General features: G+C 51.1%; 1 non-coding gene across 1 annotated transcript; it reads left to right on the top strand.

Moving 5' to 3' along the window:
- Positions 1-202: 202 nt before the first annotated feature.
- LOC111723496 lies at positions 203-308 on the top strand. The gene has a single exon (XR_002772023.1). It is a non-coding gene; the product is annotated as a U6 spliceosomal RNA (small nuclear RNA).
- The last annotated feature ends 13,660 nt before the right edge of the window (positions 309-13,968 follow it).

The raw sequence follows: 13,968 nt of genomic DNA, 5'->3' as shown, positions 1-13,968 counted from the left end.
CTGAGCCTCAGTATCCCCATCTATACACTGAAGAAGGGTGGGTTGGATGTACTCATTTATTCAACACATGTGTGTTAACTATGCACCTACTATAGTCTGGTCCCTGGGGAGAGAGCAGAGAGCCAAAGAGACAGAAAGCCACACCCTCGCATAGCTGATATTCTAACAGACAGTACAGATGATAATCAAGATTTAAAAGGTGGTGCTCGCTTCAGCACACATATACTAAAATGGGAAGGATACAGAGAAGATTAGCATGGCCCCTGTGCTAGGGTGACACACAAATTCATGAAGCATTCCAAGACTTAAAAAGTGAAATAAACAGGGCAGCGCCTGTGGCTCAAAGGAGTAGGGTGCTGGCCCCATATGCCGGAGGTGGTGGGTTCAAACCCAGCCCCGGCCAAAAACTGAAAAAAAAAAAAAAAAAAAACCCAAAAAACTAGCAAATAAAAAGTGAAATAAACACAGTATAGGCTGTCAGAAGGGGATAAGAGATATGAAAAATTCAGCAGAGGAGTGAAGGGAAGTGACCTCTAAGCTTTATAGCAGCTAAGAAATTGTACCTAAAGCTCTTACTGTACTGAGACCTCATTAAGAGCCAAGAAGGTCTGCAGGAAACTGGGCAGGGCCATAGGAGCGTACAAGACAATAAGACTGTTCCTAGGGTAGTGGGGGTGGCAGGTTTATGCATGGGCCTGAGCCCCAGATACTGTCTCAGCAGCCTTCTTCAGGGAAATGACCAGCTCTGGGTGCCCTGGCCTGATCTGCTGAGGAGTGCAGGAGTCACAGGATTCCTGGTAGGGCAGCAACTTCAAGGTACCACCATGGAAAATCTATACCCCTCACTCTGCCTTCTGCATTCTGCCCTGGCCTTACATGAACAAGACAGGACCACTTCCACCTACAGGGGCTCAGACCCATTCCTTCCTTCCTTCTGACCTTCCCCTACCTGGTAGGATATGCCCTCCAGGGAGGAAGAGAGAGGGATTTAAAATTCCCAATTTCTTGGGTGATGCCTGTGGCTCAAGGAGTAGGGCTCTGGCCCCATATATCAGGGGTGGTGGGTTCAAGCCCAGCCCCGGCAAAAAAAACAAAAATCCTCCCAATTTCTCATAAATTTTAGCAATTTCTCTTCATATAGAGATTACTTTTCATCAATAAATCCTTCTTGCAAACTTACTATGCACTCAGGATAAGGCCTGTTCTCTAAGGGATACCATGATGCATGGCCACTGCTTAACAGGGGTCCTCAAACTTTTTAAACAGGGGGCCAGTTCACTGTCCCTCAGATCTTTGGAGGGCCGGACTGCGGGCCCTGAGACGGGTTGTCTGCTAAGCGGATAAATGTCCTCAGTGGGCCGCATGTGGCCCGTGGGCCATAGTTTGAGGACGCCTGGCTTAGAAGGTACTTACAGCTCAGCTAGGGAGGCCAGGCTAACCCTCTCCCTGACACACACAAACACACGAAAACAATCATCTCTTAAAGCTTATTCTGTAGCTGGCAGAGGCCTATAGACCCCTCACTGTCTCATAAAACCACACAGATTCTATTATTCCTTCTTCACAGATGAGGAAATTGAGGCCCAGAGAAGCAAGTTCTCTCCCCCCAATTCATGGTTGCCCCATAAAGTGGTAAAGAGAAAGAGGAGGCAATAAAGATCAAAGTTTCCAAATAAGCCTTCCTGGAGGGATGGGTAAGAATTTCATGTAGATGGAACAAAGTCCCTTTGCCACCAACCTAGGGCAGGGCCAAGCTGGGCATGTAACCCACCACCTTTTACCTCTCCTTGGCCAGATAAGAAGTGATTGAGGGTAAAACAAAAGCTCCTTGTCTGGAGCATGGCCTTGTGGATGTGCTCACTGGTTTTAAAAAAAAGTTGTCCCAAGTGAGGAAGGATGTCGAGAGATCTCAGTGATAAGTGTTGGGCTCCCTTCAGGTCCAACTTCTCAGAGTGTCCTCTGCTCACCAAGGGCAGGAAAACACCAGTTGGAAAAGAAGCTCTGCTGTTCAGGTTAATTCATTCCATTCTCAAAAGTAGAGCCCCTTTCACGTGCCAGGTGCTATGGCTACAGCAGGAACAAAGCAGTCCTGGCCTCCTGCAGTTCTTGGAGCTTAGGAAGGAGCTGGCTCTCTCGTGGAGCAGTTTCCTACTGCTTGGATGTGCTCTCCGGGGTGTACCCCCTTCACAGGAAGAACCGGGGGCATGGGCACAGGGAGAGGGAAGGACAGATCAACCTCTGCTGATCAGAGGAGCAACAAGAATGCAGAAGCAACCATCCGGTTCTAGAAGGCTGTGGTCTGAGGCCCACCGCCCAGTGGTGAAAAGTCCACCACTTTTCTTCAGTAAAGAAAACTAAACGTCATCTTTTCTTCCTCATCTGCTAATGGGCTAACACCTCCTGCCTCACCAGGTTGTTGTGGGAGTCAGATGAGATCAGAGTAGCCTGTTAGTTTTTCTCAGATCCACTGACCCCCTCTCGTCAACCCATTCCTCTCTGAGCTGAGCTCTCCTCCCAACCTAAACTGGGGGAAGCCCATTCTTCTCATACCCATGTTCCTGTGCTCCTGAGCTCTGTCTCTGCCAGGCTGTGGACCATACTCTCTCCTGGGCTTATCTAGCTGTGGCTCGGGAAGTGGCTTCGGCTAGCAGGAAAACGGGACAGCCAGTAGTTGGGTTGCCCTGCGCAGGCTGCACCACCTCACTGGCACCATCTTGCTCACCCCAGTCTCATATGGTGTGAGTGGCCCGAGAAGGCGGGAAACACAAATGTGAAGACATTGCCCACTGTGCAGTCCCCTATTCAAGGATTATTTTAAGAGATAGAGCAGCAGAGGCGGGGGAAGCGCGGGTGTAAACGCCCTGTAGAGTGACAGGAAAAGTGTGAAAAGGCAAAGTCCGCTGATTTCTGCCAGGGCATCAGCCGCCCCAGCTTCACACGGGCACCCAGCGGGCCAAAGCGGTTTGCATTGCTCCGCCGCCCGGCGCAGGGCCGCCTGGGCGCAAACTTTCCGAGACCCGCCCTCGGAGCCGCCACCCGGGCTCCAGAGGGCACAGGAGCCACTGCGGGCAGAGGGCGCGCGTGGACGCGGAGGCGGGAAAGCCGCGTGTGGCGGGTTCCCGTCCCCAGTTACCTGGGTTCCGAGGGTCACGGGCGTGCAGCGAACGGGGCGCTGGGACGCGGCACAGGCAGGCCGGAGACCGGCCACTCCTCCCCGGTCGCGGCGGCCCGGACTCGGCGGGTGCTGCACCTGGCCCGGCGCGTCGCCGGCGCCTACCCACGCCGGTCCCCGCCCATCCCCTCCCGCGCGGGGCGGGGCGGCCCGGGGGAGGAGCCGCGGCCGGTTGGGCCCCCTCCCTGACCCCCGCCAGTGCCTCCCCACGTGCAGCAGACCTTGGACTCAAGAGACCTCCAAAGGCTCACCCCCTCCCCACCTCCACCTCGCCACTCCCCAACCTGGGGTGCCACCAAAGCCATGTGCGGGTGCGGGGGGTTATCCGGGGTGCGCCTAGATCCTCTGGCACCCTACACCTCTAGGACCCATATACTCCACGCCCCCCCATTCCTGCGGGCTGAGGCCTGAGAGCCTCGAGGGCCCTCCTAGAGAGCAGACTGAACTTGCCCCTCAAAAAAATGTATGGGGCAGAGCACAGACAAGGAGAGAAAAAAACCTGGTTACCGGCTGCTCCACTCGCCATGTCCTCTTCACTGGTGGGAGAGGCTTATGCCTGCTCTTGGCCCTGCCATCGGTTCCACCCCTCTCTCTGTAGCGCCCAGAGCGGTGCCTCCTTTGTCAGCCCTCATGCTTCCCCCACCGCTCCTTTCCTAGGTCACAGCTCCCAGACTAGAAAATGCTGGGCCTGGACCTGCGACCCGGTGAACACAGGTGTAAGAGATGAAGAGACGGAGGACAAAGAAACATTTGGCTCCAGAGACCTGGACTCGGGGATACTCCCAGATGTTGAAGAAACAGGTTGTAGCTACTTCCTGCCCCAACCCCTACCCTGCTGTACTAGAGGAACTCTGGAAAATCCACCCCTTGGACCAAACTCTCAGACTGAGGACCTGGGCGGGAAGCCTCCTTGGCCCCACCCTGCAGCCCCAGGCATTCTGAGCTCTGCTCCCAGCCTCGCCTATTTGCTGAGTTCGCAGAGAAAGGAAAGAACTCAGGTCCAGAGATCTGGGCTGTAGTGGTCATTTAACTCTGTGACCTTGGGCAAGCTCTGGCTCCTTCTGGGTCTAAGGTTCCCCATTTGCAGTGAGTTACAGTCAGTTATCTGTAAGTCCCTTTTTATGGATCTTGACTTGAGCTATTGAGCACCTTGCTTTATTGGGTTTTTCTGTGGCTCTACATCTTATTAGGGTGTGTGTGCGTGTGTGTGTGTGTGTGTGTGTGTGTGTGTTTTCTCAGACCTAAGGTCATACAGGGAAAGAGAGAGAGGCCATGTAAACTGGCAGGCAGTCGTTTTCTGCAAACCAGAGCTTGACCAGAGTGACTGGGCATAGGGTGAGTGGAGCCCAGCCCTAGCCCTATGCTGGATCCAGCATAGCCTTGGACAAGTCCCTCACCATCTGCACAATGAAAACTGACAATCCCTGCTTTGCCTTTTCAAGGATGTTGGGGTGATTTGATGAGATAGTAGTTTGAAGCCCTTTGAAGGGGGTCACAGAGGGGTTCCACACTTTCTGACACCACTTTCTGATGCCCAGGATAGTGATGGATTTGAAGGCAGAATATGATGGGAAGCATTATCAGCCTTGTTGCCCACCCTGCACGTGACCAGTGCTCCATCTCGGCTCCTGACCACAGCAGGCGTCTTTGTGTGCATCTTGGGGAATCTAAAGGGGGAAGATAAAGAGGCTCCTAGTGTAAAAGGGTGATTGCCAATGAATGGCTTTTAGAGTATTGTGAGCAAAGACTCCTCGGCTCATAGGGGGTTTAAAGTCTAGCTGAATGGCTAAACCTGAACCCTCTGGAGAAGGATGTGAGTGAGGAGAGGGTGTTGTGGTTGGTGAGCACACAGGGGTGTCAGAGCAGGGGATAGTGAAGGGGGTCAGGAAGAGGGAGGACTGGGTCATGGAGAAGAATTTAGAGAGTATTGGGTTCAACTCATCCATTTCACAGTGAGGAAATAGAGGCACAGAGAGGGGAAGTGACCTGCCCAGAGTCACACAGACACAGGACCATAGCAGCAGAGCTGGAACTTGGGCTCAGGACTTCAGGACTCTGTGTTGAGTTTAGGCCTCTTGAGCATCCCAGGCCAAGGAGACTTGAAAATCACAGGATAGATTGGGATCCATGCCAGGGGGTGGGAGGAGCACCCTAGCTGGGAGAGGGAGCCAAGCCAAGGTGCAGGGGTAGAAAACTCACACAGCCAGGAGAAGAGGCTGGAGTCACGTGCAGGGGCTGGAAGGAGGGAGTTGCCTAGTCCTAGAATGCCAGGCTGAGAACTGTAGGCTGTGGAGGATTTTGAACCCACACCAGTTGGGGAGATATGGGCACAGGACATTTCTGGAGGGACACAGGTTCAAAATCACCCCATGAGATAGGTGACATGTCAGGAGGGCAGCAAGGTGACATGGGAAGAGCATCAGTGGTCAGGCAACCTGTAGTCACATGGCCTTGAACAAGTTTGCTCAGTTTCTTTATCTGTGGAGTAGGGGTTACTGTGGTGACCACAAAATGCATTTGGAAGTGCTTTGTAAACCACAGACTGCTGAGCAAATTTAGTATTTTGAGTTGTATTGTTTTTCCAATGGCCTTAGTAAACATTTGTGGAACTGACCTGTGTTGGTTTTGGCTCTGTGTGTCTCTGTGGCAATGGGAGGAATGATCATACCTAGGAGGGATCTGCAGTTGTCGAGGGGGCCACGGAGGGTGGAAAGGGAGGAGAACTCCAGGCATAAATGTCAGTCTCCCTCTGTTGCCCTTACAACATAACTCAAATAGCCTTTTAGGGGGAACAGCCCTATCCCAGCCCATGTGACTCGAAATCTTCCATCTCCTCCTCTGCTGTATGCTCAGGGGAGCATGTCAGATGCTGTTTTTCTCTGTACATGTTCTTCAGCCAGCCCAGCCATGAGCCTACTCCTCAGGGGCTCCCCAGCAACTCCTGCGTAGTCTGGGCTGCCTGTCCTCTTTACACTTTTTCAAAAAGCCTGTCTGATAGCAGGATCAGTGCAAAAGAGAACACCACCCTCTGCGCTTAATGGCAAGACTCTCCGATGCCTTCCCAAGTCCCTGGAATGCCTTCTCAGCCCTCGGGCACCCAGCCCTACCCTAATCCCCAAGTTCCCTTCCTCCTCTTATCTCCTCTGCAATGGAGTCATCAGGGCAGGCCTTAGTGCCCTGCTCAGAAGATGAAGAAACTGCAGGTGGGAGAGGCTCTGGGTGTGTTCGCAGCACCAAACCTAGAACGAGCATCTTCCCCACACCTGCCCTGCTGATGAGGCCATTTCCAGGCCATTATCTCATTATGGCTGGACGTATTAGCCTCATTTTACAGAGGAAGAAATGGCTACTAAGAGTACACAGTGTACGGGAACTTCTCCCGGAGGTTTCCTTTCTGCCACTGCGTTCATACATGTGGTTGGCATTGGTAGGGACGCCATAACAAGTATCAAATGTGTGCTGCCCTAAAACTACACACATTGACTCTCCTGCTGTCCTGAAGGCCAGAAGTCCCAAGTCAAGGCCTCAGCAGAGCTGACCTCCCTCCACAGCTTCTATGGGAGACTCATTCCCTGTCTCTTCCAGCTTCTGGTTCCCCATGTCCCACTGCTTGTGGGAGCTTCACAGCAGTCTTCACGTGACTGTCCTCACATGGCCTTCTCTGTGGGTCTCTGTGTCCTCTCCTCTTGGTGTAAGGACACCAGTCATGGGATTCAAGATGATCTCATCTTAAGATCCTTAATTACGGCTCGGTGCCTATGGCTCAAGCGGCTAAGGCACCAGCCACATACACCTAAGGTGGCGGGTTCAAATCCAGCCTGGACCCGCCAAACAACAATAATGGCTGCAACCAAAAAATAGCCAGGCGCTGTGGTGGGCGCCTGTGGTCCCAGCTACTTGGGAGGCTGAGGCAGGAGACTCGCTTGAGCCCAGGAGTTGGAGGTTGCTGTGAGCAGTGAAGCCATGGTACTCTACCCAGGGGGACAGCTTGAGGCTCTGTCTAAAAAAAAAAAAAGATCCTTAATTACATCTGGAAAAAGACCCTTTTTCCAAATAAGGGGAGTGGAGGGTAGGACATAGACATATTTTAAGGCACACTTTTGCTCCCACTAGTGGCATGAGGTGGTCCAGTAAGGCAGTCCCCTTCCTTTCTTCCCTTAATTTCTTGCCTCATAGTCTCAGCTGCCCAGAGAGCTCTTTACAGCATCTTCTCCCACCTGGTCGTGCTATGGAGGAGAAAGGAGGCCAAAGCCACACCTGGACCTCACTAGGGGCATTGAGTTAGGGAACCCAGCCCCCTCTGACTCCCTTTCCTACCACCTCACGGTCTGGCCATGGCTTTTCAGTGGTACTCTTGGGTTTCCCGATCATGGGAGTCCTACAAGAGATGCCCCTTCCAGAGGGCAGACTCAGAGAAAGCAAGTATTTCCCCCACCCCCTCCTCTGATGCCCAAGTCCCGGCAGCCCTTTGCCAGGAGGCCACAGACTTTGTATTCCAGGAAGAGAGCACAGACTCTCAGGTAGACTCCCTAGGGGCAGGGGACACTTCTGTAGGCAGTCCTTCCCTAGGCATGACTCCCATCCTGAGAGCAGGACTGAGGAAGTGGAGCATGGCAGGCTGGCCCTTGAAGGGCATGTGTGAAGGGGAAGATTCTGAGAGGGGCAGAGGGTGACCCACCTTAGCTAGGAATAGACCACAAGTGACTCATCTCAGTCACCCAGAAGAAGCCCCAGGCCTACCCTGTGCCAGGTGGGCTACTTGGGACCAATATCCTTTGAGAACCAGAGCATCCAGCAGGGCATGCAGGGGGAAAGGTGCTCGGAGAGGGGCAGATGCTGTGAGAGGGGCCAGCAGACTCATGGCGGCCAGGTGGCTCTCTCTCAGGGGCCAGCGTCCCAGACCCACAGCTCCTTGTGAGCAGCCTACTATTTGCAAGGGGAGAGCTGGGGGCTGGGCTTGATGCTATCCTGCATAGAAGCAGGGTATTTATTTAGGTGGGGGGTTTATTTGAGGCGTCTGGGGAGAGGGCTGCCATATAGTCTCTATAGAGATTATGAAGGGGACTTAACCCACCATTGCCTTGAAAGCACTCTGGTTACCCATAAGCTCTATTTTCTCCTGTTAGCCTAAAAGAATCCCTGTCTCTGCATCCAAAAATGCCCTAACAATAAAATATAATGGTCTACTAGTTCTCAATCCTAGCTAGACATTAGCCTCAATCTCTGGAGTTGGAGCCTAGGTCTTTTATAAAGCTCCCTAGGAGGTTCGGATGTGCAGCCAGGATGGAGACCCCCCAGGTAGTCCAACTTGATTCTCAGGGCATCTTGAGAGCGTCATGATCTTGCCCCCACAGTGCTCTGTGTTGGGCACAGCATGCAGCAAATATACATACAAATAAGTACAGGGGAACATATGGAGCTTTCTTTCAGGGCTCCAGCAAATAGCGATGGTGGTGGATTCCCCAGCAGCAGTCACAGTGGCACGGTGTACTGCCCCTCTGGGTCTCTCCTTGCCCAGCCCCCTGAGCAGATGGACGCTGCAGATATTGAGGCTGAGACAACATTTAGGGAGGAAGAGGGGAGGAAGGAGCTCCTGTGGGCAGCCTGGGCATCTATCTGCTCTCAGCCTGCAGCCACTGCCTCTCCTTCAGGGCTAACGGCTCTTATGGCTTGCCCCAGGCAAACCCAAAGTGAACCCGGACACTCCTCCCTGACCCCAGCTCCCTCTCAGCTCCCAGGTACTAGTTGTCTTCCAGCCCCAGGCCAAGCCTGTACTAGGCTCTCTTTCAAGAACCACAAAAATATGCACCACCTTTCACCCACAGTCCCACACCTGAGAAGACAGCCTAAAGGAATCATCCTCAAAAAATAAAAAAGCCCTTTGACCAAAGTCTCAGTGTTAATACGTCTAATAGCAGGAAACCTGAAGCAACTGAAACGCCCAGCTCTAGAGCACTGGTAAGTAACAGCATGCCCAGCTTAAAAGCTCATTCTGAAGATTCTTGCAACATGGAAAAGCACTGATGACAGGGCGTTGAGAGCAGAATTGCGCTGGGCAGGAGCCCAGTTATGAAAACGTTGTATATAGGCATGCACAAAGTCTGGAAGGGAATTGGAGAAGAAAAACGAAAACCAAAATGCCCACTAGGGCTCGGCACCTGTAGATCAGCGGCTAGGGCGCCGGCCACATACACCAAGGCTGGTGGGTTCGAACCCTGCCAGGGCTTGCCAAACAACAAGAACAACAACAACAACAACAACAACAACAAATAGCTGGGCATTATGGTGGAGGCTGAGGCAAGAAAATCGCTTCAGCCCAGGAGTTTGAGGTTGCTGTGAGCTGTGATGCCATGACACTCTACCGAGGGCAACATAGTGAGACTCTGTCTCAAAAACAAAACCCCCCAAAAAACAAACAAACAAAAAAATTCCCAATAGGTTTGGGGGATTACAGATGATCTTTTTTTTTTTTAAATTTGGGAGATTATTGTAATATGGTTTGTATAATAAATGTTTAATATGAGTATGTAATAATAATAATGATAATACTTCATCCTGTTTCAGAACGGGATCTTGAATGGATCTGAGTCCTAGGGTGGGCTGCCCTTCTGGGGTATTTGCCTTTGAAAGAAGCCAGGGAGGCAGGGCTATTTCACAGGCAGAGGAAAGCCCTGAACTCACCGTCTATAGCTAACTCCCTTCCCCACACCTCCGCCCACTGGAGCCCCAGCCTTCCTGCCTGAGTGTGCTCTCCTGGTGGGCAGTGCAGGAGGGAACAGACAGTTGTGAAGAGCTTGTGAGTCACTCTGGGCACTACTTTATGCCATAGTAGAAAAATAGGAAAACCCGTGGGATCATATGGGGATACTCTGAGGGGGTAGGAAAGGTGCTGAGAGGTCACAGCTAGCCCATGACAGAGCCCATCCTTGTACCCAGCTCTGAACCTAGATCTGAACCCAGGTGGTCACAGACACGGGCCTTCTCCCCTCTGCTTCTGATCTCCCCCTGAGGTGGGGGAGGGGAGAGTAACAGGTTATCCTGAGCCTTCTCAGCAGCAGGCTGGATGGGGACACACACTTCCAGAGCTGGGACTGTGAGGCTAACTCCAGGAAGGAGGGGGCTGGCCTGGGCCTGAGGCTTTCTCAAACTCTGGGTGTGCTTGCATTTTGAAGTTGTGTTCTCAGGAAAGGCTGGAGGAAGCCTTGCTGTGTTCTCTGTCCACACCCAGCTCAGGACCCTTTAGAGATAGGAAGTACTCCCTTGTTGCCTTCTTGGGGCCTGGCCTGGCTGGCCACAGGGAAACTCAGGGCAGGCTGATGGACACTGTGACATTCCTAGTCTGCTCACGGTGTGAGAGTCCAGATGTACACAGAGCACTTGGTGGGAGAGGAAGGCTTCACTTTGACAAGATGATTTAAAGAGGTAATAACAATCAGCACTCACCAAGCTCTTACTATGAGCCAGGTGCCAAGAGCTTTACAGGCTCAGCATCTCATGTGATGCTCACCATACCCACATCTACTATCATCCCATTTTATAGATTGGAAAACTGATGCTGTGTCTTATACAAGGTCACACAGCTGGAACGCCAATCAAATCAAAACTTGTGCTCTCAGGTTCTGGGCTGTACTGCTTTTCTTAATAATCAAAGGGTACATTTAGATTTTCAAAAACTAAATACATATACAATTTTTCCTGGAATATGTGTGCTCTGAGGTTTAGGCCACATATAACCTACAGCAAATATAGTGTTAGGAGCAGGCATTTTGTCCACTCTTCTTTTGGAGTACATGTAGTCCCTTTCATGCAATAAGCTGGAAGGAAGTATAGAGACCTGCTAGCTATTCTAGGAACAGTTAAGATCCTAAATGGGCAGGTGACTTTCTTGTCACTTTGTAAACTAAAGGCTGACTTTGCATTTGTTGCCACCTGCCTGGCTGGGGTTTCTTCCTCCTTAAAAAATTTTGTGCAACTATTTAGGAGATGGTGGTTTCTGACACTGATACTAAAAAAGTCTTTTTGGGTCCAGCCTGTCTCATACCTATTCTGTACAACTTACTTTGTCCCCCTTTTAAAGACCCAAGTGCAATATCTTTCTTCCGACCCCAGTGGATTATCCCGGCCTCCAGGGACTGCAGCAGCCACTGAGAATCTATTCACAGCAGTGGTTACCAACTTCCTGGCTGAAGAAACTTTCTGAACCATAGTCAGCTTTGAAGGTACGTCTGAAATCCCTGCTAAATATTTTAGCACGGGGAGGGAGTTGCCAATGAGAGAAAGAAGAAAATTGAGGGCTGTGTAAATATTTAATTTAGCCCCAAGCTGGTATCTTTAATTACAGAACATTAATGTCTTCATCATCATATTCCTGAGTCTAACTAAGGACAAATAATCCTTTATCAGACTCACATGGAAACCCCCGTCAGAAGTCCCCAGCCAGAGCCTCCTTCCGCTGGTCTCCCGTTCTGTTCCCTCCATCCTCCCAGGCAGCACACCCCTTCACTTCCCTGGCACGTCCCTGCCACCATGGGCCAAGTGGGAGTTGGGACAGATTGCACATCCCTTTTATAGATAGGAAGCCCAAGGTGGAAAAGGTCAAGGAAGCTGGTGAATTTCTGTCCTACTCTGGGGTCCCAGACGAGGCCCCCTAATGACTTCTCCCTTCTCTGAGCTCAGTTCTCCTGTAATGAATAGCTGAAGAGAGTCAGCATTCGTGCAGAGAGAGAGGGCTGGCTAAAACCTAAAGCCGAATTCACGCCCAGTCCTGTTAGGGCTGAGGGCCGGGGGGCCTTGGAGTGGCAGACTGATTGCCAGGCTGCCCAGAGCCACATTTAGCCCCTTCATCAGCAGTAGCATCTCCACCCTCATTCACCACTCCAGGGCTAGGTACTGCATGTTGTTATCTTGAATTCTCGGGACAACCTGATGAGGCTGCTGTAATCATCCCAAGCGGAGGATGAACCAAGGCAGCTCAGAGTGGTTAAGTAGCTTGTTCAAGCTCACTACGATTGGCATCAGGACTTGAACCCAATACCCATGTTCTCTTGGTGACACCAAGCTCACCATCTGGTACCTTCTCATTGCTGGCCTTGCTGTCCTGCTGGGTGTGGTCCTGATGGCAGAGCCTCAGTCTTGACCCTTGCCTGCCCACTTATTGAAAGGCCAATGTGCTGGAGTCTCACACCTCTGATCCAGGTCACATGCTCCCAGGTGGGCCAGGGCTCATAGGCAGGGGAAGGCTGGCTTCTTCTGGCCCCTGATTTCTTTCTTCATTCATTCTTTCTACAGCTCCTTGCTTAGCATCTTTTCTGTGCCAGGCACTGTGCTAACTGCTAGAGATACCATGGTAGGCTGAACAATGGCCCCCAAACATGTCTATGATCTCCAGAGTTTGTGAATATGTTAATTTTCATGGCAAAAAGGATTTTGCTGATGGGATTAAATTGAGGATCTTGAGATGGAAAGACTATCCTGGAGGATCAGGGTAGGCCCAATGTACTGTGTTTCCCCGAAAATAAGACACTGTCTTATATTTATTTTTTCTCAAGAAGACACACTAGGGCTTATTTTCGGGGATGTCTTATTTTTATTAAGTATAATACAACAATCTACATTTATTCAAATACAGTTAAGTCATCTTCTTCTGGAACCTGACAGGGGAAGCCGACTTTGTTGGTGGGGCTGGCACTAGTGATGCATGAACTCCTTTCCCCTAGCCATTTGCATGTGTGCAATAGGATGCCTTCGACTGCGGTTACTACCTGTGCACGCGCAAGTACAAACAGCTTGGAGAAAGGAGCTGTGGCCGATAAAAGGCATTCCAGTCTTCCTTACTGCTCCACTCTGAAATGCAGGGCGTGGCTATGCAGCGTATCTGCCATGCCATGCAGATACGCTGCATATCCACGCCCATCACTAGGTCTTATTATCGGGGTAGGGCTTATATTTAACAAATGCATAAAAATCCTGTTAGGGCTTATTTTTGGGGTAGGTCTTATTTTCGGGGAAACACGGTAATCACAAGGGTCCTTGTAAGGAGAGGCTAAGGGTCAGAGTCAGAGAAAGAAACGTGATGGTAGAGGTTAGAGTGATGCAGCCACAAGCAAAGGGATGCAAGAAGCCCCTGGAAGCTGGAAAAGGCAAGGCAACTGTCCCCTAGAGCCTCCAAAAGGAATTCATCCCTGCTACCACCTTAATTTTAGCCCAGTAGAACTGAACTCAGACACATGGCCTCCAGAATTATAAGATGATAAATTTGTTTTTCCTTAAAGAAAACCACTAAATTTGTGGTGATTTGTAATACAAATACCAAGAGAAGTGAGATGTGGTCCCTAACCTTTAGGGGCCCTTTAAGGGACCATAGCAGCATCCCCTAGAGAGCTTGTTAAGTATGGCTCCTGCCCCCCACCCAGAGTTTCTGGTTCAGTCAGTCAGGGTTGGGACTGAGAGGCTGCACTTCTCACAGCCCCCAGGAGACAATGAACTGCTGGCTGGGGACCACATTCAGAGAACCAATGGTGTGAGGTGTGGTTCTCAAACTTTAACGTGCATTTGCGTGTCCTTGAGAATCTTGTTAAAATGCATGCTGTAATTTATCAGGCTCGTTTATGTATTGTCTGACTCCTCCTCTAGTACTTGTGTTTACTGGTTTATGATAAGCAGCCCCTTTGCTGTTATAGTCCCTGCTGGGTCCCCAGGCCCCGCAGCTTTGCCTGGCTGCAGGCACCTGATGACCACACGTGGCATGAATGGGTGAATGAGCAAGGTTCGGAGTCTGTGAGAAGAGTTTGGGCCCA

Source organism: Otolemur garnettii, unplaced genomic scaffold (assembly GCF_000181295.1).
Source record: "Otolemur garnettii isolate 467f Iridium unplaced genomic scaffold, OtoGar3 scaffold00011, whole genome shotgun sequence".
Lineage (NCBI taxonomy): Eukaryota > Metazoa > Chordata > Mammalia > Primates > Galagidae > Otolemur > Otolemur garnettii.
Note: the sequence above shows the minus strand (reverse complement) of the source record. Positions and strands in the feature narration are given on the sequence as shown.